Source organism: Chamaea fasciata, unplaced genomic scaffold, assembly GCF_029207755.1.
Source record: "Chamaea fasciata isolate MVZ Bird 193981 ecotype frontalis unplaced genomic scaffold, bChaFas1.0.hap1 SCAF_12, whole genome shotgun sequence".
NCBI classification, from domain to species: Eukaryota; Metazoa; Chordata; class Aves; order Passeriformes; family Sylviidae; genus Chamaea; species Chamaea fasciata.
Genome location: NW_027094097.1, coordinates 17,536,024 through 17,562,556, shown reverse-complemented (window position 1 = coordinate 17,562,556; position 26,533 = coordinate 17,536,024). Strand labels below are relative to the sequence as shown.

General features: G+C 39.4%; 1 long non-coding RNA gene across 1 annotated transcript in view; it reads left to right on the top strand.

Annotated features, from left to right (window-relative positions):
• The first annotated feature begins 13,607 nt into the window (after nucleotides 1-13,607).
• The window catches only part of LOC136295820 (uncharacterized), a 34,058-nt gene continuing 21,132 nt past the window's right edge, over nucleotides 13,608-26,533 (top strand). The window contains exon 1 of the long non-coding RNA XR_010722809.1: nucleotides 13,608-13,765. This is a non-coding gene — a long non-coding RNA (uncharacterized lncRNA). The remainder of the gene's footprint in view (nucleotides 13,766-26,533) is intronic.

Genomic DNA, 26,533 nt, shown 5'->3' with positions numbered 1-26,533 from the left:
GTTATGCATTATATAAAATGAATTGAAAACAAACCACTATGACTGAAATCTGACAAACAGAAATGACTGCTTTAATAGCATCATGCTTTTTCACCCTGTGGTATTTCTATTTGCATATTAATGAAGTTGAAGGTCAGATGCCACTAATTACAACCTGTTCACTCTGTCCAACATCCCACCACTGAATACTCAGGAGTGGACCTCTTAATGCCATTATGCAAATGATACTTAAGTACAGAAATAAATTCAAAATAGTGGCATCTAAAGCAGCATATTAGCAGGAGGTAAATTAATAAATATATTCAAGAAATTGAAATTAAAAATTATTATTCAACATGAGATTAATCATTACTGAATGATATGTAAAAAACCAATGATTTTTTTTTCTCTCTGGTATAACAGAATGAAATATCCAGTATCTTGGCAGGGTGTATTACCCAACATTCCAGCATGGGTCTGATAGAGAATATGTTGAAGCAAATACTAAAGAACTATCTTGATCTGTAGAAAAGTGAAGAACTGATTTCAAATTATTTGAAAATTTATTGAATTGATGTAAAAAACCACTAAGAAACCCCTCAAAAAACCCAGATCCCCCAATATCTAACAATAGAGCAGCTTGGTACCGGAGCCAATAAATAATATTGTTTCTATAAATAACTGCTAATATGAATAGTAAGTAAATTGTTGTTTACCACTAAAAATTAGGTAACTTTCACATGTAACTCTATGGCATAAAAAAAGTGATTATTATTTCTTTGGTGCAGAGTGTGAAAATAAATTGACCATATTTTCTAGCATCCCCTTTTCTATAAAGAATGAGAGTGTAAACAACTGCACAACTTGAAAGAGAAGATCCCACATGAAAACCATCCCTGGAAACAAGCCCTGAATTCAGACAATCCAGCATTTCCAGCACTTGCTGAAAAGGAGAAAGGAGGGAATACAATTCTTTTGTCTCCTGTGGGAGAGCAATGATAAATACAAGAGTTGCAAAGACAAAGCTGTGTGTGAAGCAACCCCTGAAGTCATGGGCGAGGTTTTCACTGTGGAGAATGTGATGGAGGCACAAGGAGAGCCACAGGCCAGCAGCATCTGTGAGACAGAAGAACAGATTTATCCCGTGGCAAAACCCCAGAAGGAATTCTGGTGATGTGCAGGACAGGGTTAGGGAAGGGTGGAGGGTGTCTGTGCTGCTGGTTTCAATCACACAGGAAGGGAAAAACGAGTTACAACTTAGAACCGGCAAAAACCAGTGAAGCATAACAGAGACTGAGAGATCATGGAGGAGAAAAGAGTGGAACTGCAAAGTGGTGATTTGGTACAGCACTCAGGGAAGAGCCTGAAGGCAGCTGAGGGAAAAAAGATTGCCAGGAGAAAAACAAGTGTGATGTTAGAGAGCAATGCAAGGAGTCAGGCCACAAAATACAAGGACGAGCAGTCGCTCTGCGACAGATCAATCTGGCCTTAGTCCTTTACCTCAATGTAAAATACAAAGGAGAGCAAAGCAAAAAAAAATCCCAAACCCCACATATATATAAAGGATAGCTTCCCCCAAAAAACAACTCTAAGTCAAACCAGCAGAAGTATCCACTCTGTTTACATACATTAAAGTTCAATTGTGCAAGAGCTTTACCTGCTATGAAGATTTTAAAAGGCTTTAAAAATTTTATCTCCTGTTCCAATGCCTTTCATAAGAAAGTGTTATTCATTCCCTTGCACCAAGACTTTCTTCTTTGGTGGCTTGTAAATAAATGTTCAGCTTTAAAATGATAAAATTTGTCAGCAGAACAGAAGCCAAAAGCCATGACAAGAGACCTATGGACTGAAGGGTGAATATCACCACAGTTGGAATTCACAATATATCAAACTATTTTTAACATTAGTGTTAAAGCAAGGGGAAAGGCAAATGCTACAGGAAAAGCCTGGGACAATACAAGAATGCTCTCAGGATCTTGATACGTGTCAAGAAAGATCATCAGCATTTCTTGGGGATAAATTTCTCCCAGAGTAGAAATCTGTCACAGCAGCATCCAAAATTGGGAAGGGCACACAGTACTATGTAATTCTTTGTTTCTAAAGGTAGGAAACAAAGCAGATTATTTTAGAGTATCCTGCAGAGGATGGTAGAATAATAAACCACCATCTTTGGATCCTGAATTCTGTAATATTTACCCAAGCAGTCTTAAATCTATTTCTTAAAATTACTTTATCAATAAGGGAAAAAAATCAAAAAACAAAAAACCAAACCAAACCAAAACCCAAACCAAAACCCACCCCACTCTAAGATTTCACCTTAGTCTATGAATTCAATAATTTAGTCAATAAAGTCTTTGGCCATTTCCTACTTCATACTTCAGTCTTACACCTGTTTTATCTTTTTTATCAGTTCCTTTGGATGAAGGACTCAGCAAAAGTCCCTGGGAACTAACAACAATTTGTATTCTCCTTCCCTATTATTTTTACCTTTCTGTAGTAAGTAAATGCTTTTAAGTTAATGAAATTATTCTTGCTTTGTTTTTGTCTTTCATTTTATACAGTGCATGACAACTAGACAGGCACACAATGTAATTCCTTTTATAATAATCAAGGGAAAAAAGTGAAAATTTTACTTCCATATATTTTGTTTTCATAAGGTTATTGTATTAAACCTATTTAAATAGCTGTTATTTCATTATCAGGCTAGCAGAATAAAGCAGAAAACGTGTTTAATTAACAAATCTGAATCAACATTTTAGGACTGATAATTTAGAGGCTTTAAAACAATGAGCAAAAATAAAAGCACAAATTCATAAAAGATAAGACTTAGCAGTATGGTTTTAATAAAAGAGAATTTTCTGGTTTTCACCTAATTCCATCTGCTTTCAATCTTAAGAGGTTTTCACTGTAGCAATAGATTAGATTGAATATCATGGTACAAAAATCTGTCAGAGGAAAGATGGTGTAAGAGAACTGAATAATCAAACACTCCAACCATTAGACCTGCAATAATAATTTCAACATTTGTTCTTCTATTGAGCAAGAACACATTTCCAAAATCCTTTAGCAGTGAATTCTACCTGCACAGAGTCCTTTCCAGCCCGTTGGTTTGCTTTACCCAAAGCAGTGATGTTTGAGCTGCTCTGGAAGCTCCCCTGCAGCACACACACGTTTGCTGTGCTGAGATGAACAACAATCAAATGTTAATGGGGTTTGTCTTCACTGGCAAAACAGATTAACATTAGCCAAAGTCACCTTTGCTACAAAAGGTTTAAGAGTCTCTCAAACCTTTTGCATGGACTTCAGAATGATATGCTAAATGCCTTCAGCTGCTTTCCCCATATTTCTGCATGATTTTCCCACAATCACAAGGCTGCTTCTACTCCAAAACCCTCAGGAAGGAAAATCTTACCAATATTTGTAGGTATTCCAGTGGCATAGTATGCATGGTCACAAACAATTACTTAAAGATTTTTTTTTTTTTTAGACTTCTGAAGTTCTAGTTTAGAACCATGAGAGTGGCTAAACATATCCAAAACATCTCTAATTAATACATTGAGACCGAGAAATCCCTTGATGACTTCCCAGTCCCTGAAAGGAGCCTACAAGAGAAATGGAGTGGGACTATTTACAAGGGATGGAGGGATAGGACCTAGGGAATGGCTCTCAGTGCCAGGGGGCAGGGCTGCATGGGATCTTGGGCAGGAATTGTTCCCTGGCAGGGTGGGCAGGCCCTGGCACAGGGTGCCCAGAGCAGCTGTGGCTGCCCCTGGATCCCTGGCAGTGCCCAAGGCCAGGTTGGACATTGGGGCTTGGAGCAGCCTGGGACAGTGGGAGTTGTCCCTGCCCATGGCAGGGGTGGCACTGGATGAACTTCGAGGCTTCTCCCTACCCAAACCATTCTGTGATTCCATGAAAACACATCATGTCCCTCCCAACTGGAGAACCAAGGCAGATCTGAGTATATTTGTATATTTGTAACTAGAAATATATTGTCCTAGCTGAAACCTGATGAGCACAGAGTTATTCAAGAGTTGCACCCCCAAATGTGTCACCTGCTTCATGTCTCATTTCCTTTTCTTTTGCCAGCCAAGTACCTCCACTTTACCATGTTCACCCTTTATCAATCAATCAATCAATCAATGCTAATGTCTTACTAGTGCCCAGTGGAGCCCACCCACCCAAACACTTCAGAACTTCCTCAACAGCTCCTCTCATAAGAAAGCAGGTTTTAGTGCAGCTTTTTTCCTGCTTGTTTAACAATTCATTCCCCTGTATACAAACTAGAAAAATAAAACTCTTTAGTAGGAAATAGGAAGTAGCTGGAATCTCAAAGTGGGAGTGTGCTGGTGTTAGAGCACAGAGTTGCTGTGCTGAGCCCTAATGAATACCCAAGGCAATAAATAACTTAATCTGTAACAAGAAAGCACTAGAATATTCACTTTACAAACGAATCCACTGACATGCAATTCATTAATTATCTCAATTTGATCTTTTCAGACACTGTAATTTGCTGCACGTGTAATGTCACAGTAAAGGCACACAGGAAAGGCAGAAGGTGCACTTGAGAGCTGCTTATACCAGCCCCACTGGCTGCGGACAAGATCTACAGAACCACTGAGGTTGGAAAGCTCCTCCAGCATCAGAACCCAGCCTTTGAGCCATCACCACTTTGTTCACCAGCCCAGAGCCCTGAGTGCTACATCCAGTTGTTTCTTGGACACCTCCAGGGATGGGCATTCCAAACCTCCCTGGGCAGCCCCTGCCAAAGCCTGAACACCCTTTCCACTGTTAATGTTAAGAGCACCCAGACATAAACACAATTCTCTCTTTTCCTCAGTAACTCTGACAACTCACACTGTTATTTCAAACCACAGTTGAAGTAATCCAGAATAAATTTTTATGCATCAGCTGGAAGAAGTCTAAGCAGAGTGATTTCTGAAAGCTTAGTAAGGACTCGTATTTGTGGTAATAACAGACATGTAGGCCTTGGAGACTTAGCACTAAGAGAAAGTAGAAAGCATTTCCTGGTGTAGAACAGGAGCATTTAAAGCAATGTGGTGATGGCCTCAGTAACACTTAGCAAAGGTCTCATGGTGTAAAAGTATCAAAGATACTGATTATCTGAACTGAAAGGCAATAAAGGATCAAGATCCCTTGAGGAACATACAAAGAACACTACAACTACCTGTCACTGAAACAGCTTTATTACCAGTTTCCTGTGCCTTTGAAATGGAAATTATTTATGTAACATTTAAGATTGCCACTTTTCTAACAGGGCTAACAAGAAGCACACAGGCATTACAACATTTTCCAATAATGCCAGCTTCAAATTAGCACTAAAAGCTACAAGAAACCTAAAAAGGAACCCTTCCTTTTAACCTGGAAGTTAAAAGTTTATTTGACACTTGGAAGTTAAAAATCCATTTGACTTTTACACTTTTTGATTGGAGACACTCCCTGTTCTCAAGTGGATACAAGATACAAAATTATTTTAAAAGGTGATGATAGGTACTGAACACAAGAGAGGCAAGACTGAGGGATTTGTTTTTTTTCTTTTACCTTTGCTAGGTAACTTAAGTTTTTATTTTCTTTTTTTTTTTTTAATGGTATAATTACGTGTCTTTAGTATTAATGTAGAAGTCACTCAGTCCAGTAGTTAAACAGAATCCCCCCAGCTGTTCCAGAGGCTCAGAGTCAGTTGCAGATCTCATTATAGACAAGCTTCCTTGTATTAAATTGCCACACTGAGATGGGAGCTACCAGGTTACCTCACTGTCACAATCAGGACTTGCTTAACCAGGATAATCAGCTACAGTAGTTGGGTAATATTCTTCAATAAATCTATTCTGTAGCTTGTGCTATCGCTCATATTAGTCATTAGAGACTATATTTCTATTTTCATCCAAAATGTCAAAGACCACACTAAAAATCTTGCTGTTTAAAACCTTAAACTCTGCCATCCCAATTCATGACCAGGATTATACTTGTCTTTTGAAGATCTCAGCTGGTAAAAGAGAAAATCACTTATTTTTCATGCAAATGAGCAACTTAAGAGCAAGAGAACAGACGATAATTTTTCTTAACATAGTTTGGCTTAATTATCATGAGGTACAATAGATCATGGAATCACAGAATGGTTTGGATTGGAAGAGACCTTAAAGCTCATCTCATTCCGATCCCTGCCTTGTGCACCTTCCACCACCCCAGGCTGTTGTTCAAATCCTGTTAAACACTACGAAATTTTATCTCATCTATCAGATCAAGAAATTTCTTGCAGCATAAGGTCCCAATCAGATTTTTATACCAATATTTAAATCATTGCCCTCTGCATTTAAAGTAGAGCAGACAAATAGAGTTCCACATCAACTTGCTTATAACTAATTGCGGAGGCTGATTATGTTGCTTTAAAGCTAATTAACTGTACTGACAGAAGTTCACAGAGGCTCCACACTTCCAACAGGCACTGAGGACAAGGTGAGCACAGAGTTCTCAATATCCTGAGGAGCCATTGCTGAAATAGATGTTCTTCTCATCTTGAAAATTAAAACTTCGAGAAAAAAAAGTAACACTTCTTGTTTCCTCAGCAAAGAATACTCAGTGCTAATAAACTGAGAACCATAACACAGTGAACACAGTTTTTTTTTAATGTGAAGAAATTAGATGGCCCCATCATCTGAATAGAAGATATAAAAAAAATATTATTTATGTGAGTAAAAACTAAAAATTTTAAGCCCAGAAGCTGGGCATCTTTCTTGTTCTGCAAAGGTGAAATGTTTCTCTGTTGTAATAAGCCTTCTTAGAACCAAAAAGAAAATATATCTGAAACAAACCAAACCAAACAAACAAACAAACAAAGACCCAACCAAAAAACTTTATATTGCATGCTACTGTATGGGGGAATAAGCGGAAATCCAATCTCAAGACAATTTTCTGAAGGCAGAAGGAAAACAATGGAATTGCTAAGAAAGCAATCAGACACTTTTTTAATACTGCCTGTCTTGATTTTTAATAGCAATAGCTCTATCTCTCAAGACACAATTTGATACTGAATATAATTTATTTTTTCCTGAGTTCAAAGAACCTAAATTGTTTCTTATAGAATGTAAAACAAAACAAAAATAAACCCAAACAAGCAAACAAAAAAAAAAAAAAAAAAGAAAAACATAATTTGCTTTTAAGATACACAGGGAAGAAAAACTCCGCATTTACTGAAATTGTAAAATCTATTTTCTCTTTTCTCCACACACAGAATGTATGGTGATAATATGTCTCTGGAATCTGCATCCATAATTATTCACATTATGTTTTAGCAATCCCTGTTCTACTGGAAATCATAGAAATACTGGGTTTTGATTTGGTTTTGCATCTTCCTTGGAAGATAACTGTTAATCCTGGAATCATGGAATAACCTGAGCTGGAAGGGACACAGAAGCATCATCCAAGCCCAGCTCCTGTCCCTGCACTGATGTAAACCACCAGTGGCTGACATTTCTGGGGAAGAATATTCAATTTACGAACTACAGAATCCTGAATTCTATTTACATCAATAACCTTGAGAAAACAATGACCCACAACCAGGTCCTTCAAAATTTTAGTTTCCAAATTTTAGTTTCTAGAGAATCATTAAAACTACTGTTGAATTTTCCTTTCTTTTCCACAAAACACATTTAGTCTTCTGAGTTTTTATTGCTTTTGTAATAATACCCATCATTAACTGAAACACTAAACAAGCTGGAAGTAGTTTTAGGTGTTTATTGCTGAGAGCTATTTTCATTAGGAGGCTGAAAGTAATGCACCTTTTCACCTTAGGGAGATGACACACACAGAAATGTAATAATGATCCCACCAAATTTTAAAATAAGTGAATAAAATTTTCCTTACTGACACTCTGGTTTATCTGAATAGTTTGTTAACTGCTAAGTATGTTTTTCTCTACTCAAACAAAATATTGCATGATGGATTTTTCAAAAGATGTTAATGATAAAATCAGACTTTTAAATGCTTCATGATCTTGTGTGATGTTTCTGCATGAGGCTGTCAGATTCCCAGGTTTTGGTGCCTGCTCATTTATGATACTAAACAAGATATTTCTTCCCTGAAAACTAAAGACTCCCAACCATTTCCTCTCTTTAGCATGTCCCATTCAGTCCCTCCCAGTCCATTGTTCATGGCCTAAAACCAGAAATGCAGATGTTGTAGCTGTGCTGCAGGAAGAGATACAATTCTGTAAACACCTATATGCAGGGAAAGATGAATTTTGGGGCGATTTGATGTGGGTATTTTGGTGGAATACTGCACATTACAGACTGCAGGCTATGATTTGCTTTCACACACAAGAGCACTGGCCCTACTGTGCTCCCAAAGACCATATCAGGAGGTAGAGAACTCCACCCCTGACTTAGTAAAGTTCTAACAACAAACTAATATGAAAACATGAGCAGCCACAATTATTAAATTAGCATGTGTGAGGAGTACAATAGCTCTCCTAAGTAGCAGAGTCACTACATTTAATGACTATCAATTAAACAAATGGAGCCAAAAGCACAAACAGGGATTTGCTCTCTGGGTGATGGACACACAGGGTGCACACCCTGATGAGTCTCATCCCTTTCGTACCACACTGGGAATTTTAACAGGGTTGGCAGAGATGCAGTCAAAGTGCCAAATGACTTCCAAGGCAAACACAAGCAGCACTTAACTTCTGATCTCCAGGTAATTAAATTTATTAGGAATGCAGACTTGAAGCCTCCTGAAGCCCCTGCAACCCAGGAAAGACCTTCCAATCAGTGCAAGTCAGGCATCCTCATGCCTTCAGATGTTGGGGTCACTGCTACCTTCTGCATTTGTTCTTTCTGGATATTATTTTATAAATAATGCATGCAAGTCTAATTCTGCTCAGACTCTGTCAAACAAAAGTATCTGACATTGTTTGCTTTCTAGAAATGTGATTACTGCCTTCTGTCAGAAATAAAGCTCTGTGGGAAAGCTATTTTTCCTGGTCAAGAAAGTACTGTGCTGAATACAGAGTGAAGGGGAGCACAAGTGGAAATTATGCAGACAGTGTGACTAGAGGAAAATGAGGGAGTGCAACGCAAGCTTAGAATATCAGTGTAGAAAAGTGCTGATGCACATACCACTGATGACGTAAGAAACTAATCACCAGCCTCTGCCACCACGTGCTAAGCTTCACAAAGCTGGAATCTACTCATTTCCATGCTTACTGCCATGGTCCCTGTCCATTCGGCTGGGGAGCTAGTGGGGTCTTAAGTCTAGAACAGAAGGATGTCTTGCATCTTTAACCAGTTGTAGGCAGGTGTCTGATTTACTCTCCAGAAGAAAACATCTCCTGTAAGGTTTTTCCCTCCCGCTGTCCCAGGCTGCTCCAAGCCCCAATGTCCAGCCTGGCCTTGGGCACTGCCAGGGATCCAGGGGCAGCCACAGCTTCTCTGGGCACCCTGTGCCAGGGCCTGCCCACCCTGCCAGGGAACAATTCCTGCCCAAGATCCCATCCAGCCCTGCCCTCTGGCACTGGCAGCCATTCCTTGTGTCCTGGCACTTCAGCCTCCTGAAAATCGTTTCTCTCACATAACCTAGAGGAGGGTAAAAAATTGTTACTCTTCCCCAGTTGTCAGCGGCCAAGAACCTGATCCTTAAACTGTTGCACATGGAATTCAGCAGCTTGATACACGACACTGCTCAATATTACATGGTATTTACCAATCAGCACCATCTTAGTAGAGAACAGAAATGTGGCAGCTGTAGGTTTTTTAGTGATAGTTACATACAGATGCCTGAGGGTTCCAAGATCTGGCATTCAACCCTTTCATAGTTTACACTATCAGAGCCATTGCCTCCATACTGTCAATGGTGAATTTTGACTTAATCTTCACATTTACTAAGGAAAAAAAAAAGTTAAGAACTTAGAGAAGATATAAACTATTTTATTTCTAATGTGGTTTGATAGCTCCAGTTTGTATTCTTCAGTGCCTGACATTTTGCAAGTCATATGGTGTGTTACCTCAGTGAAAGTAAATCAGCTGCTCTCCTGGAGTGCAAGCTTCCTAACACACACAAAAAAGTGCTTTGTTTGAGAGCAAAAGTGCTGCACAGTTGTTATGGCAACTGGATTTTAAAAGGAAGTGCATAGTTTTGAGGGGCATCTGCTTAATTCCCAAACAAATTCCTCACCCCAGCTGCCCTGGGAGGAATGATTTTTTAATCAGTCTCTTGCAAGGTGCAGAATGACTTCCAGCCGAGCAGCTTAGCACAGCTCCCACTGGCTCCAGGGAGAAGGTGATCCCTGGGTTCCAGCTCCATGGAAAGGGTAATCCCTGTGTTCCAGCAGGGGGAACCACTGCCTGTGAGCCCCCAGAGCCGTCTCCCGTGGCTCAGCCCTGTAAACACCCAGGGGCAGCACATTGCCAGAGCAGCTGAGGCAGGGCGTGCACGGGATTGAATACTTAACAGCACTCAGCAGAAACAGAACATCCTCCCTTCCTGGAAAGACACACAAAACTAACTTCCAGTGCAGGTGTAAAGTCCTTTAAAAATAAGGGAAAAGCATAAATAGAAATGCATCTGGTGTGTATGTGTGTGTGATGGGCTGATCGTGGTTGTCACCGTGCTGTCAGAACCTGTCAGAGAAGTTTCAATCTGAAGCTGTGAACTAGGAATTGCAAGTTCTTTCATATTTTTAAGAAAGGCTGTAATACTTGAATCATCCGTAATTGACAACATTGACTTACAGTTGTCTTCACTGTGTGGAGTTTTATGAAATTTCAGCACTATACAGATGAAGTTTTGAGGATGTTTTTCAGAAATATGCAGCACTGGCATATAGAATGTATTTATGCATAAAGTCAAAATTACAAATGAGAAATGCCCATATTAGTGACAACTTTTGCCAGGACTAATGGCCTTGTATACAAGAAATGTCATGCAAGGACTCAGGACTACAGCTAAAGAGCCAAGATTCCCAAACTTCCAAGGGGATACACAAGCGTACAGAGCAGTTCTTTCAAAGGGACATTTACCATCAGGCACAGGCTGGAGAAAAATGTAACGTGCAAAGTAACTGAACATGCCAAGAATCACACCTTATTTTAAATTCAAAATAATTAACTAACTTCTGGAAACTATTAGTGAAAAAAGAAGAACAAAAAATACAAATCCTCCCATATCTTCTTAGAACACAAATGGCTTGAGAAAAGTAAAATACTGTACAACAACAATCAGAAGCAGCAAAACAGAATCTGGAATCAGCTACAGCAAAGAGTTCAAAATAGAAGCCTTGGATGATGGATTATACTGTAGTTTCTAAAGCTACATTTTCTCCTCATCTGCTATTGTAAGTGCAGGACTTGTGTTTTGCATTCAAAAATCTGGAAGTCCTGCCAAATGTACCAGTTCTATAGCACAGCACTGGTATTTGTGCTGGTAAAAATCATAGAGATTCAACAGGTATGAATAAACCCAGACAAAGGCATCCCTTCTGTGGCTGCTCCATGCCCCTTCTCTTCTCACTTCTTTTCAAGGCTGACTTTCTGTTCTCGAGGCTGCTGTGAAAGGTGGGCTCCAGAGTCAGCTCTTTATACACTTAAACAATCGGCATCTTTAAAAATCTACAAATTCCAGGTAGTCTATAAATACTGCCAGCTCTCTGCACCTGCACTGGACCCAGACAGATTTATAGAAGGAGGAATTGTTCATTCACAGATGCATCTTAACACTGAAGTCCATTTCATTTACATGACCCTGGAGCCTTGTCCAGACAAGCTCACTTGAGCTTTGCCCAGATGGTGCCCATTTGCTCAGGCATCATTTATTACAATTCCCTGAGGTTAGGGCAGGCAGCCAGCTGGCACAGGCTCCCAGACTTGTGCTGGGGAGATTGCATGTCTTCATCACTGCATGGCAAACACAGCAATGACAGTTCTAAACCTGCCAATGTTTGCATCATTCCGCTGCTTAGCCTGCTGTGCTCAAGCTTGGTTTGTGCCCCAAAATTTTATATATATATAAATAGGCAGAGTCATGAAAGAATTGCAACAAGAGCACAGAGAAGCTGCCTTGAATTAACAGGACACTGGTGTTGCCATGTAAGCCTTAAATAAAACTCCAAACCCTATGAGAAACTAGTGCAGGATAAAAATAAAAATATCAGGGGAAGACAACAATATGAAGAAATAATCAAGTTTTTTCAGCAGATTGCTGTTCTAACAGCCTAAGCAGATTAATATGAGGTTTTTTCATTTTCAGATATTCTACTATGGCAGCATTAGGAAACAGATGAATGAAAGCTACAAGCAGGAGTTTTTATTTAAAATGTCTGAGGATTTAATATTCTATGTCCTAGCATATATGGAAGAAGACCAGGCAGTGCTGAAACATGAAACTAATATACTTAAAGCTGGAAATTTTTTAGCAGTGTGTAACTGCAACAGATTATTTCATTTCTTGCAACATACAACCTGTATCCCTCCAAGATTTTTATAGATCACTAAATATGCTAAGTTCACTGTTGCCACACAACTGTTTTATTATCATGGCATTTTCTTTAAGATAACACCTGCTATCAAATGCAATCCACTGAGCTAGATTCACATTTAAAATAGAAATAATAATTAATAAAAATACCCCCTTCAAAACCCATCTCTAAAGCTTATGTGAGTATTATACAAGGCATACACTGGCAAACATAACATAGTTCTGGCAGTTTGCAATGCCCTGGTGGGGAAAGTCAAGTTAAAATTTACCCACAGCAGAGCAGTGATAGTGAAATCTCCAGTTTATGACAACAAACAGTACAGAATAAATTTGTATTAGCCAGGCAGCAGGCAGTGCATACCCAAGTATGGAGCATCAAAAGAAATACAATCTCTCCCATTCCATCAATACTAATGATACCAGTAGCAAAAGCATTTATCTTTCCCCCAATTTGCTAATTTTCAAGTATCTAAATTATTAAACCATTAATTTTTTCCATACATCTAATACAGAAGAAATCACTAATTTCAAGACAGTTTCTGAGCTTTTAAAAGTGTATAACTTCATATTCAAGGAGAGCAAGTCTACAATAGGCTTAGAATTTGCTGTGAAAATCCAACCTTCCTAGTTTCAAATGGAGAGTTTGAGATCCATCATCTCTTTTCACAGGAAACCAACTCCATCTCTATGTCTACATCCAGAATTTCATTAAACACAAAATACTCGACTAACCAAGGTTTCCCATCACTTCCAGGTAAAAATGACATCCCAAATCAGAGCCCTGGCTTTAAACTTCATCCAGGAGAAGGCCAGGAAGCACCTACCTCCCACAGACCAGAACTCAGCTCACACAGGGGACAGGTGCACCCCATCCCTGCCAAATTGCACTGAAGAATGAATCACCTGGAGATGGTTTCTCCTCAGCAGAGCTGGAAGCTGGAGCAGTTTCTCCTGGGAAAGGGAGGAGCTGGCTGCAGCAAAGTGCCACAGGTGCTGGATGAGCTCAGCTCCAGCAAGGCAGGGGATGGTTACAACCAGGGCACACCCAGCTGGCCGTGTTAGCACAGGCTGATGGGGTGAGCGCGGGAGGTAAAGCTGCTCTTTCCTGGGGGATATTTAAAATACCTTGGGAAAGGGGAGGAAAAGCTCCTCGTGTTCTTGTTGTGTAGTGGCAATGCACTAGGAGCAGACTTATCTCACAGCTCTGCCCGGAACCGTCTGGAATGTATGAGCTGGTGGGGACCTGTGACCTGTCCAAGGCAGCACCTTGTCCTCGGACCCCCTGTCCTGGCTCCAGGTGAGGCAGCAGCGTTGGCACGGGCTGTGGAGGCAGAGGGATGGGCCAGCTTGGTGTGAAAAACAAGGTTCACTTTTCTGGTAAAATTTAAATGGTTTAATAGAAAGATGATAGGAGACAAAGATAGAGCAAGGGTTTAAATGGGCAGGTGTTTGGCATTCAGCCAAGAGCATACCTGCTGTCTTTGGAGACATTCTTTGAATACCTTCTCTGTTACATCAGCCTGTTGCATGTTCACAAATCATTATGCATATTCAAACTTTTCCCCAAATGAGTTTATGTATTCCAGGAACTGTTTAGCATGGCCACTCCTCGGGTCTCCCTTTTTAGAGCATGCATGTTTCTTGGCTGTGGTTTTAGTCCATTCGTATTATCACCTCCAGTTTGAGATTTGGTCCTTAGTTTCTTCAATTGGCAGATACTGATAGTTGGTATTTCACTAGCAGGGTCCTCATCACATGTTCACTGGACATATAATCATGAGTGAACAGACAGTTCACTCATAACTATATCAGCTACCACTCCTACCATGTCTAAGTTTTGTTACTAGCAGAAAGAAAAGCAAAGTTATTTTAGCACTATACATACAGCGTTTATCTTAATACTTTTAAAAAGCCAGCAGTCTAATATTGGGATGGCTTTGGTTTGGGAGGCTGCAGTGGGAGGGGAAGCTTGCTGTGCTCAACCTCTGCAGTGCAGGTGGCACAGGGACTTGGACTGTGTCCCTTGGCTGGGGTTTTTGGGGTGTTGATTGTGGAGAATTCCATGGGAAATGCTGACTGGGGCAGTGCTGGCCTTGCCTTGTCCCTGCTAACACTGTATTCCCATCCTTGGGAGAAGCTGTGCTCCAAGGGCTGGGCTGGAGAGGTCCCGGTGTTGGAAAGGCTGTGCACCCCAAGTGATGTACGGAAACACTTGTCAGGGATAACTCTCACTGTGATTCTCAGCTGACTGCACGATTTAAAGCTGAGCTGTGTGCTTTGGGCAGGTGTGAAAGTGCTGGAGCTGGAATTTTTTGCAGACAAAGCTACTGGTCTGTTCCTGTCAGGGAACTTGCTTTTTCCTTTGTTGCCTACTAAAGTCATCTTGGTTTCTGTCAAGTTTGGGGGACTGTTAAAATTAAGTCTCTGTTAAAAACCTTCACTGAACCCACAGGCTTGTTGATGGCTTTCCTCAATTGGTGAGGTGTTTTTCAGCAGCTTTTCACTCGACACATCGGTGTAAACACTTAGTACCTTTCTTTCATCAGTGATAGTAAGAAAATATTTTTCACAGCTACTGAAACATACAGAATTCTGCAAGTTTTGGCTTCCTATCCATAAGTGTGCCTTAAGAATACATGGAACTGGCCAGCTGCAATCCTTCTTTTCCTCCTTCTACTCCGAAGATGTTGGGAAATGTTTCCTCATGTTGTTTTTTTTTTTCTTACACCTGTTCAGAAACTTTGGATTTCTCTTTCCTTTTACCTATCATGATCTTTATTCGATATGTGGCTTCTTGTAGCCAGTAAGTTTCAAGCAGTACACATGTTCAGTATCTCAAGCAGTCCCTGTTTCCACAAACTGCAAATTGATTTTCCTTCTCTCAAGTTTTTTCCTGAGTCGTCTTGACCCAACCTGTCCCAAAAGTGAAGCTTCTTGATAAGAGCATGGACTTGATGGGCTTCTAATCTAATCTTCGCTGGTAATTCCTTTAGTACTAGTGGAGTTTTTTGCTTGGTTGATTTGGTGTTTTGCTGGTTTGGGTTTGTTTATTTTTTTCTTTTTTTCCCTTCTATCCTTTCTCGAGTTTCTGCTACAGGGAAAAGTCAGACTTGATGGATTTATTTCTTGTGGGGAAGTTGATTTCTAAGTTTTGCAGCATTCTAATATATATATGCTATAACCTTCCTGTTGCTTTAATAATTATTGTAGGTTTTTTTTTTTTTTTTTTTTTTTTTTTTTAAACTTGTGTTTGCCTGTTGTGACTTTTCCTAAACTTTTCCTGATTGATTTCTAGGTTATAGAATGAGGGTCTTCAACACTGAGTCTGTGATCCTGGTGACTCTGTACAAAACACAAAAGCAGTACTTGGAGAATCTATTCAAGGGGACTTTTTATCAGAAAAATTGAACCCATGAAGTGGTTGTAAAGAGGAAAAACACTAAGTTGTATTTTTAATATGCTACATACAAAAAGCCCCTTGTTCATGGTTTATTATAGTATTCTAAGTTGTTGGTTTGTAATATAATTCTAGGTTGTCAGTTATATGTAACTTGGGAAAGCTAATTGGATTTGTTACTTTAGTTCAACAAATCATACATGGATTGATAATCAGTTTGTGACCTCAGCTAATAAATTCAATCCATTAGCAGTTCTCCCATGAGCATTATTTTTTGAAGGTCAGGACTGCAGAATGTACATCTTTTAACAATTGTTTGCCAAACAGTTCAAGTAAATAATGAAATACCAAAGACTGAATATCACTTATTGACTCCTAACCATTCATTCCTTTTCTTGAGAGGTGATGAAGCATTAATTAACATTTTTATTGCTACAGCAGCACTGTAAAGGCAAAGTTTGTTATAAGTACAATTCATAAAGGGCCTGTATCAGTTCTAGTTTCAGGATGGGGAGCAGTTTTAGGCATTCCTTTCATCTGTGCCTGCTGATGTCTTATCTGTGAGGGGGCGGATATGTTTGTTGGATTTTTGGCAGTATTTTTATGTATGAATATGTTTCAGCGAAGCTGAAACTAACACACAGGTTTCCTGAAAATTTGTTTCCCTTGAGCTTTTGGGGTTTTTTAGCTTAATAATTTCATTTTTTTTTTTTATTGCTACATTCCTGGGGTTTTACTTCTGATAGCGGTGTAAATGCTTTTGTAACATTAATGGAAGGGTTTCATATTTCTAGTGACACAGTAAGAGCCCCAGAGGAGTCATTACCATCACACTGCAGACACTGGAGCTGTTTCAGTGTCAATGAAGTGCCTCTCAGACTTCCATCCGTGTGCTAACAGCCCCAGAGGAGTCATTACGTGTCACTTGGAGAGCCTGAGCGCTTATGATGTCAGTGGAAGTGCAATTTTAATGCCTGGCTACGTGCTTGTGGGAAAATTCCATAGCTGTGATGAAATACAGGCTCTGCCTTTAAAATGCTATTATGGCTGCTCTGTACAAGGTTTAAACACGAGCCTTTAAAGAAGGGGAATCTGTAGCCTCTGAGGTTTGTGTTTTGGCTGCTGGAAAGGTGGAATTACCCAGGAATTTGCCCCTTTTCCTGCTCTGTGTGCCAACACGCTGTAAAGCTCTACTGTGGCACTGGATGCAATGGAGCAGGAGCCACTGTCCTTGCTGCACTGCACAGTTGGGGAAAGATGCACCCTGGCACAAAGGGATCTTGGAAAAGAAACACCAGGAAGTTATTTTTACAGTAAAATGCTTGTTGGCTCGTTTTGTACACTGAAAGGCAGGTGGATAATTCAAGATTTTTGGGTTTTAACAAGGAAAACATAATATCCTTCTATGAGATCTTTAAATACTATTATTTTTTAATTTAAATACACTTTTTGTTCATTGCACGAATCTAAGTCGTAACTTAGAAGCTATACCTGTTGACTATGTATTTTTTCTTTTTATTTCACCTTTTAAAAATGTTACTATAGTTATTATGAGCCTTACAGGTACTCCTGAAAAGCATGACCCAGTATCACAGGCTGAAAACATGGATTTTTCAATGTTTCAAATACAACACTTTGTTATTGCACTTCAAGGTTAACTGCTTTTTATACCCTATTAAAGGGAGTGAGATGTCTTTTACATAGAGCGCAATATAATTTTTTCATTGTTATTTTTGCATTAATAGTGGTAATGGAGTAAGGTAATAATGATTTTAGGAATATAGATTGGCTACTTGTATAATCCCACAGTTCCTTCAGTTCACTGAAATAACCTATTTCAGGTAGTTTTAGGTGTTAGTAATTAATTAAAAGTACATTTCATTTTGGCTTTTTTTAGCCCCAGTTCCTTAATTTGCAAGTACACCCAACCCAGGGATTGTGTTTTTCACTGAACCAGTAATTCTGGATTGTGGAGGAAGGCAAGCCGTGTGTTTCCATGTGTGTTCACACAGGGTAATGCACAACTGTGTGTGTCATTAAAAATGCACATAATGACATATATTCTAAAATAATGGCATGTCCTTTAGTGATGAAGTTTTTGTTTGCCTTCAATGCACCATCACATTTTTTTTCTAACAAACTTTGTATGTAATGCAAACACAGCTGAGAAGGAAGAGCGTTTTATGTTTTGGTTAGTAAGAATTGTGGCATTTGCTGGTCAATACTTGAAATATTCACAGCATTTCTTTACCTTAATTTGTTTTCCTTTAAAAACTCATTTTTGTATGAATGTCTACATTAAAATGCCATTTTTCCTCGGTGTTGGAAGGAGTAATAGTGCTGTTAAATGTCTTCATGTTGTCCCTCATCATTATTCCTCTGTGCCTGCACTAATTGTATATTAAGCTTTTTAAACTGTTAGCCTGACTAATCCAGGTGGATTTACACATTCTCTCATTCTCTTTACACATCAGGCTTCAGTTGTTTTGGAGGACCAAAAGGTAAAATACTGCTTTTTCCTCCTGCTCTCAGAAATCCTGAGGTAGGAATCTCCAAACTGACCACCATTGCTCTGACTCTGTGCTGTCCCCTAGATCCCGATCATAGTTTGCACAAAGTCTCGTTCACGTGAATTTTGGTTTTACCTCTACAAGTTAGTGCATTTTGCTGGAATATTTGTGATACAAGAAGTAAAGTTTGACAGTGCATAAACCACACTGATGTTGCAGTCTATAGTTTAAAAATAGACATTAAAAATAAATGAAACAAATTCTTGGGTAGGTAGAGACTAAATTACTGTATTTCCTCACACCTGAACACAAGAGCACACTTTACAAACTGTGAAAAGCTCTCGTGGGGATGGCCCTGCAGTAGCTCAAGGCCAGACCAGCTTCTGATGAACATAACCTTACATACAGTGACAATAGGACACTATAATTTGGCATATGTATAAACATACCATGTTTTGTATGTACCAAGGCTTCAAATAATTTACTAGCTAAAGAAATATCCAGTAATGTCTTTACTCATGTTTCAATATTTCACTTTATTTCAGGGGCTGTGGCTTACAAGCCACACGTGGTCAGAGGTGATTTGCAGGGGAATTGATTCCACTTCTAGCATTTTAATTTTATTAAGTACTATAGAATTGTTTGGTTTTAACTTGGATTCATGTTTTGAATAACCAAAAAATCCTTAGACTGGTTAAGAATATATTATCTAAATAGTGAGCACTAATGCAATACATGTTTTTGATAACATTTGGCTGTTTGATTCCTTCTGATGTTCTCATCTTGGTGGAGGGACTCAGCTTAATGTTTTTCTTTGCATGTGTTGTACTTTAGTACAATTTATTTACCATAAGAGTTCTACCGTAATTTTTGGGGCTTCCTTTTTATAGGAAGAAACAGAGGTACAAACAAACCTTTCCTTCCTTTCAGTCCCTGTGTCATTTGTTTCTGTTATTGCTGCAGAGACTCTCACAGTTGAAAATATGCAAAGCAAAAGTTAAAATAATTGTTAGCACACATAAAAGATCTTGTTTTCTTCATACTTTGTGTAATCCCCTTAAGTTTTTTCTAGATTTTGATGTAACCTTGGGATACTTAAGCTGTGAACTCCCATATCTTAACCATATTACCCTTATATGCCCTTTCTATTTTGTTTTGTATTTGTACTTTCTTATAGCAGACTCAGCTGTGCAGTTTTCTCAAACTTGGAAGCGTGTTATATGAAATATGAAAAGTGAGACTTAAATAGGATGAGTTTAACCCCTTAAGAGGAGTAGGAGTCATACAGGGAAAATAAAGGTTCTTCTCACCATCTTCTAAATCAAGTGTTTAGAAGCCTTTTGGTTATATTTGGTGAAGGTTAAGCCCCTTGTCACAGCAAATCGGAACCCTCACACTGTTGGTCACTGGACTCTGGTCCTTAATCAGGCATGGCAGCAGATTTCTGGCTGCCACCATTCTCAAAAGGGAAAAAGCCACTCTTCTCTAAAGTGTCATAAGGGAAGAAAGAGATTGGAAGTGAGTTTAATCCGGGACTACGAGGGCCTGAAAATTAACAGAACACTTCTTCAAAGGGACAGAAGTGGGGAAAAGACTGTCCAAGTAAGTAAAAGCAAGATAAATGCTTTGATACTGCTTTTTATAATGACCTCACTGTGCTACCAGCGAGAGACCAAACACAGCCTCTGACCTGACTGCTTTTGAGTCTCGTTAGATGGTAGCACTGTCTGGCAGTTTGTCTCAAATCTGCACAGGGCCATCATGACTGCAAACTTCCTCATCCTTCCACCAAGCACAGGTGGAAGTTGAAGGAGTGGTTCTGTGCCGTTCCTTTTCTGTGCTGTTTTGACACTTGTAAACCAATTAGTGAGATTCTCCATCCAGAGTTTTATGGGCTTCTCTCTTCATCTTGAGGACTTCTGTGGCTTGAACAAAATAGCTTCAAGTTCTTTCTGAGGCCATCTATCTGTGTTTTATTTTTTCTTCTGAGTTGTATTTTGAAATCTCTCCTGGTTTAGTTGTGACATATTTCTCTGGTGCTATTTACTGATAGCTCCAGGGGCAGCAAGTACAGGTGTTGTTAAACATTGGTTTTGTGCTGAGTACAATCCTAGCAAGTGACTGCTGTGGTTACTTGTTTGGGATGTGTTTTGCTCTTTGATATAGGAATAAAAATCTGCTGCAGTTCCTTAAAAAGGAAATAGACCTTAGTTTGTATATTATTGAATTTTATGAGGACCTTCAGACCACTCTTAGTAGACAACCAGCAAAAATCTTCGAGAGAATAGAGCCTGCGAGATAGACAAGTGACCACTAAGAATGTAATTCACCTGAAGTGTTTGAACATGCTAAATGAAAGTATTACAGGAATGTAATCTGAGTAACAATAAAACAAATGAGAGTTGTCCACTTCTCTTCTTCCCTACCCCACTTCTTGAGTTTACATCTGTTTCTAAAGACTGCTATGTAGGACTTTGCCCTGTAGACTATCAATTCTTTCCTTGAGTACTTGGAGGTAGAAAAATCTGCATTGTCTCTGAACCAGACATGAAACAATTGTCCAATGTGCTGTCCTGTTAAGGTCCCACTGCTCATTCCTCACTGCAGCTGTTTCAGTACTTTCACTGTCCTAATTCTCTGCTTGCTGTGGCTACTCCTATCTCTCTCCTCCCTTTTCAAAACTTGTTGCAATGGGAATTCTTTATGTACGTCAGCCTTGGATCACTGATGGATCTGAAGTCCCCCAGTGTCTCATTTCTGTGTCCCAGGGGCAGGGGGAATGGGGACTGCAGTTAGTTCATCACATCTCTGCTGCTCCTTCTTTCTCACGGAGAGGAGACCTTTCCCTGCCCCAGCAGCAGACTCCATGAACTTCCCCAGAGTGAATCCTTCCTGAAGGCTGCAGGACCCTTCTCCGTGGAGTGTTGTCCTTCAGGGTCAGGCTGCTCCCGTATTGGTCACCCCCAGGGTCACAGGTCCTGCCAGCAAACCTGCTCTTGTGTGGGCTTCTCTCTCCATAGTCTGCAGGTCCCTGCCAGGAGTTGCTCCAGTATGGAATTCCCACAATGTCACAGCCTCCTTCAGGCATCCTCTGCTCTGTGTGGGGCCCTGCAGGGGGATCTCTGATCTATCCTGGACCCTGAGGGCTGCGGGGGCACAGCTGCTTCTCCCTGGGCTGCACCCCGGGCTTGGGGGAACCTCAGCTGTAGCCCCCGGAGCAGCTCCTGCCCTGTGCCCTGGGGGTCTGCAGGGCTGCTCCTCTCACATGTTGTCACGTCTTTCTTCTGGCTGAAATTCTGCAGGGTTTTCCCCTTCTTCAATGTTCTCCAGAGGTGCTGTTACTGATGGGCCCAGCCTTGTGTGTCCTGGAGCCACCTGGGACTGGCTCTGCTGGACTTGGGGGAACCTTCCAGCAGCTTCTCACAGAAGAAGCCCCCCCAGCTACCAGAACCTTCCCACACAAACCCAATGTCCCAGTGTAATGCTGCTAGACTGTCAGTATGCAAATTCTTCGGGTTAGGGATTACTCATTTCAGGGAGGTGCAATTTTGAGTGACCTTTGCCTCAGGTATTTATTCCTTGCTTTTACAGTAATGCTAAAAGTGATATTTTAATTTGTAGTGCTATTGGCTTGCAGGTGCAAGGATTGTTGAATTTTGTGATTCCCCACTGAGTGGCTTCTCTAGGGGGACTGCAGAAGCCTGGCCACACTGGGCAGTAATTGCATTTGTGCTTAAGGCAATAATAAAGGCAGATGTGGCAAAGAAAGGGCTGCAGAGTGACCTTGGGGAGGGCTGCCCCAGGCCCCGTGCTGTGGCACCAACATCATTAACTGTGGTGGCCGTGCCTGGGCCCTGAGATAATCAGAGTTTAGGGGAACATTTTGCAGGGGGCACCTTATGGCTGTCAGATCTTCACACGCTCATTACCATGCTCTGTGTGCTGAATTGTTTGAGAACAAGGAGAATCTACCTTGAGGCATATCAGCCTGTCTGGCTGGAGGTATTAGAGACTTTGACACACTAAAGCAGTGTATTAAGGGCTTTCACTCTGATGATCCTCTTCAAAATGAGACTTCAGAACATCTAGTGCATAGCATGATTCATCTATGACATCAAATAACATATGTTCTAGCCTTTGATGGCAGTCCTAATGCTGTCCTTCGGCTGAAAAGTAAAATTAGTCATAAGTCTTTAAAATGCCAAATTTCTCCGCAATATTTTTGCATGTGCATCTTGTGAAATTGATTTCTGTAATCAGTCATTGAAGCAGTGAATTGCTGCCTGAGTGAAGTAATTTTTAGGATAAAATATAAAACCCCCACCCAAATTATAAGCTTGTTTTTCATGCTGAAAAGTAATTGAATGAAATAATCATTTATACTGTTTTTGTGTCTGAGATCTGTTATACTGCAGGTCCTGTCCCTTGACAGAGAAACATATACTTGTCCTTAGCACCATCTTGTGAATCCCTGGTAGAGTAAATCCTTCTCAGGACAGCATGTGCTTGGGGATATTTTTTATGAGAGGTAAATTTGACTTCCCAGAATCAAAAACTTCATTTTTCCTTGTTCTCAAGTACAGAATATCCCAAACTGGAAGGGACCCACCAGGATCATCCAGTCCCTGCACAGACACCCCAACAATCCCGCCCTGTGCATCCCCGAGAGCATTGTCCAAATTCCCTGCCTAGGAAATCTATTAGGATACTATGTGATTTTAATGCAGAGTTAGCATAAGATTGATACTGTTCCCAGAAGATATCTAAGTACTTGATCCCTTCCATAATGCTATCTTCCCAAATAACCTCACTGTCTGGTAACTGACTGCTCTGCATTTGGCAACACAGAGGTAATGCTGTATGATTTTTGTCCAGCTCATGTAACAGAAATGCCTTCAGTCTGTTATGTACTGTTCCTGTCTGTCAAACAAGAACTTGGATAAATTACCATGTGTTCTGTGAAGGCATTTCCTCCTCACTTGAAATATAAACATGCTGAAAATCACTTGATTCAAAGGTGCTTTACCTATTGCACTTGTCCTTTGGACAGTGCCAGTTGTAAAACACAACTGCAATTCAAGAAATTCATTCACTCTAAATAGTGTTAATCTTGTAATTTCTGATTTTAGGCAGAGTTATGAAAGATAAAATGCTAAAGACTATAATTATTTTATAAAGTAACCATGAGGGAAACACTGGAGGACTTGATCCAAAAAGAAAAAAAGAGAAAACCAATACTTTAGCTGTAACATTTTACTCAAAACTTTTACTTACAATTATTCACATTTTATTCATTAATGCACTATTGTAGCTCTCTGCTCACAACAACAAAGATATCAGCCTTTATCCTGTGTCTTTTATCAGAAGGCCCTAATTCACTGGTGGTTTGAGAGAGAAATATTTAGATTAAAGGCATGGAGCAGATTTTTAGATTCTCAGGGGAAAAAAAGTTGTTTGTATCAAAAATTAAGTTAGAGAAACAAAGACTTGTGAAGGGCTCTCATTATTGAATTTTGTTTTGTATATGATGTGGGTTTAGATCTATTGATGTTTAAATTAGGATTTCATTGGTATAATTTGAACGACCAAATTTCAACGCAGGCCAGCATCAGTTAGAAGTGTGGTCTATTGTTTGTATTTGTTGTCTCAGTGGAGATCTTATATATCAGATTTTTTAGTCCTGTGAAATCTAGACCTGACAGATTTGCTCTCAAATTACCTGATGTATTTCATGCATCCTACAGGAATACATTTAAAAAGATATCCACACTGTGCTTTCTGTCCCTGCAGTAATAATGAGCTGGCTGTTTAGCTTTGAGGAGTTCTTTGTTTTATTTTCACAAGCAATTTTCTCTCTGTGGAAATAAACACAGTTTTAATATTATGCTCTGAAAAAACCCTGGGCTTGAAAGAGGCTGTTGAAGGTTATCTGGTGCTTTATATCTGCATCAAAATACCTGAAGGGGACACACACTCCCTGAATATTATAAAGAAATGTGCTGGGTTTAAAGCATCTGGTTAAGTGCTAGACTGTGAGTGCTAAATGCTTATTTATCTTGCCAATTGTATGGGTTTGGACCCTGAAAGGCAACTGATGCAAAGATTCTGTGATAATGGTTGGCAAATATTTTGAATGTACATATGGGTGTTCCAAAAAATAACAGCTGCAGCAGATTGGGGTTTGGAAGCATTTAATAACTTATGATAAAAGAAACCCATCTCAAAAATAAACCATGCCCTGCAGGTGTCTGGGGCTGTGCTGTCTGGCTTGAGCCAACAATATCCTGTAAACAGGGATTTTGTTGTTTCTGGCTCTCATCCTTAGCTTTGCACCCATAACAGTAGTAGAGGAATGTTTGAGTACAAATATTTGTAAGTTTGGTAATTATTCATGTGATAAGACAAGGGAAGCAAAACTGATTCTGCTGGCTTGAATTAATTATGATTTCACCTAAAGCAGAATTTCCCCCAGCTGTTTAATGCTATATAAGCTCATGCCTGTGCAGCTGGCCATTTCTCACCTTTAAACATGAGTAGAAAAAATAATAAAACATAGCTGGCAATTAGCATGATATTCATATCTGAGTATTTAGTGACATGCCTAATAGTATATGCACTGCACTTAGATAAAATTCAGTAAATTGTAATAGGTTATGGCAATATTCCTTGTAAACTTGCTATATCTGATTACAATACATTGCTTTTCATGCGTTCTTGAGGGTTTTATCTGCCAAATCTCACGAGGAAATAAAATTTAGTTCAACGCCCAACTCCTGTGTGTGTAGATATGACTTGAGGTCACAGTGCTTCAATTCAGGTGGCAGTTGAGTCAATTCAGATTTTATTTCTGACTTGAGTTTATTTGCTGTGATGGGATATATTAAAGACAGTGGAGCATTAATATTTTTATCATTTAATAGATGTGCTCTTAGCTGTAGTAAGAAGCAAAAAATAGACTCCTACTACTGGCACCCACGTGTGTGTTCAGGTGCACGCTGGCTTCATTTTTAACCATGAGCTGGTGCCCTTTGAGCAAACCTGGAAATTTATAGCCCAGCCTAGTCCTGTTAGGGTTGAAATATTAACAAAAAAGAGAAGTCAATTGGCCATGTTTTTACTAAATATATTTGACCTATAATGCTGGAAATAAAGGTTACACTATTAAATCATTCATTTCTGCATTCTTATGGTATTTGCTTCGTCTTCCGTTAAACAGAATAAGTCCAGATTTTTACAACATCTGGTATATTTATAGCAATTAGTTCTGGACAGGTTGAACTATTGTCATTCTAAATAGCTAAGTCCAAACACACACAAATTGGGACTAGAGATGATTTAGTCAATGACTAAGTAGTTTATCCTGCTCACTTGAATTGGAAAGTTATCATACCTGATAAGTGTGACTGTTTTGATGCTGTTTGATTAAAATGGAGCTTTTTATAAGTGCTGAAACTTTTAAGTATGAATGTGAAACAATTGATGTAAGTATTGTTCAGTAAGATTGCTTTTTTTGAATAGAATATATACCAATATATAGGAATTGTTGATAAAAGAATTCAGAGTAAAATACACATTTACTTGTAAAATGAGTGTCCTTATGAAATAAATGGACCAATTATAATATTAAGGCTAGTCTAGTGGAAAAAGGGTAATTTATCTTTCTAATTTTCTTACAGACATGAAGGTTGCTGTCAACATCATTCTGTTGTTAAGTCACTTGACAGTTATTGCTTTTAACTCTAATAATATTGAAAAGGACCTACCTTAGTGCATTTCCAATGTCATAAATAAGAACTATGCATATTAATTGTCTCAAATTGTTTATTATTGGCATAGATTTTGGCACCAAAAACCTGTGACAAACCCACTGTTTTATGTTCATGTAGAGATCAGTAATTGCCCAAATACAGACTTAGGAAAAAAATCAGTAACAGAGAAATACTTTCCAACTATGGAAATGTCAATGTTTCCAGTGAGGCTGCTGTAATTTTCTAGTATGGTAAAGCTAAATCATAGTTAAAGGTGTGTTATATTGATAGTGATACGTCTTGGTTTAGGAAGACGGGTGTCTGCCAGGGAAAGGTGGAGATTCCCTTGGAATAGAGAATGTAAACCCCCTCCCTCTGAATTATTATAATTTTGAAATTAAGGGGCTTTC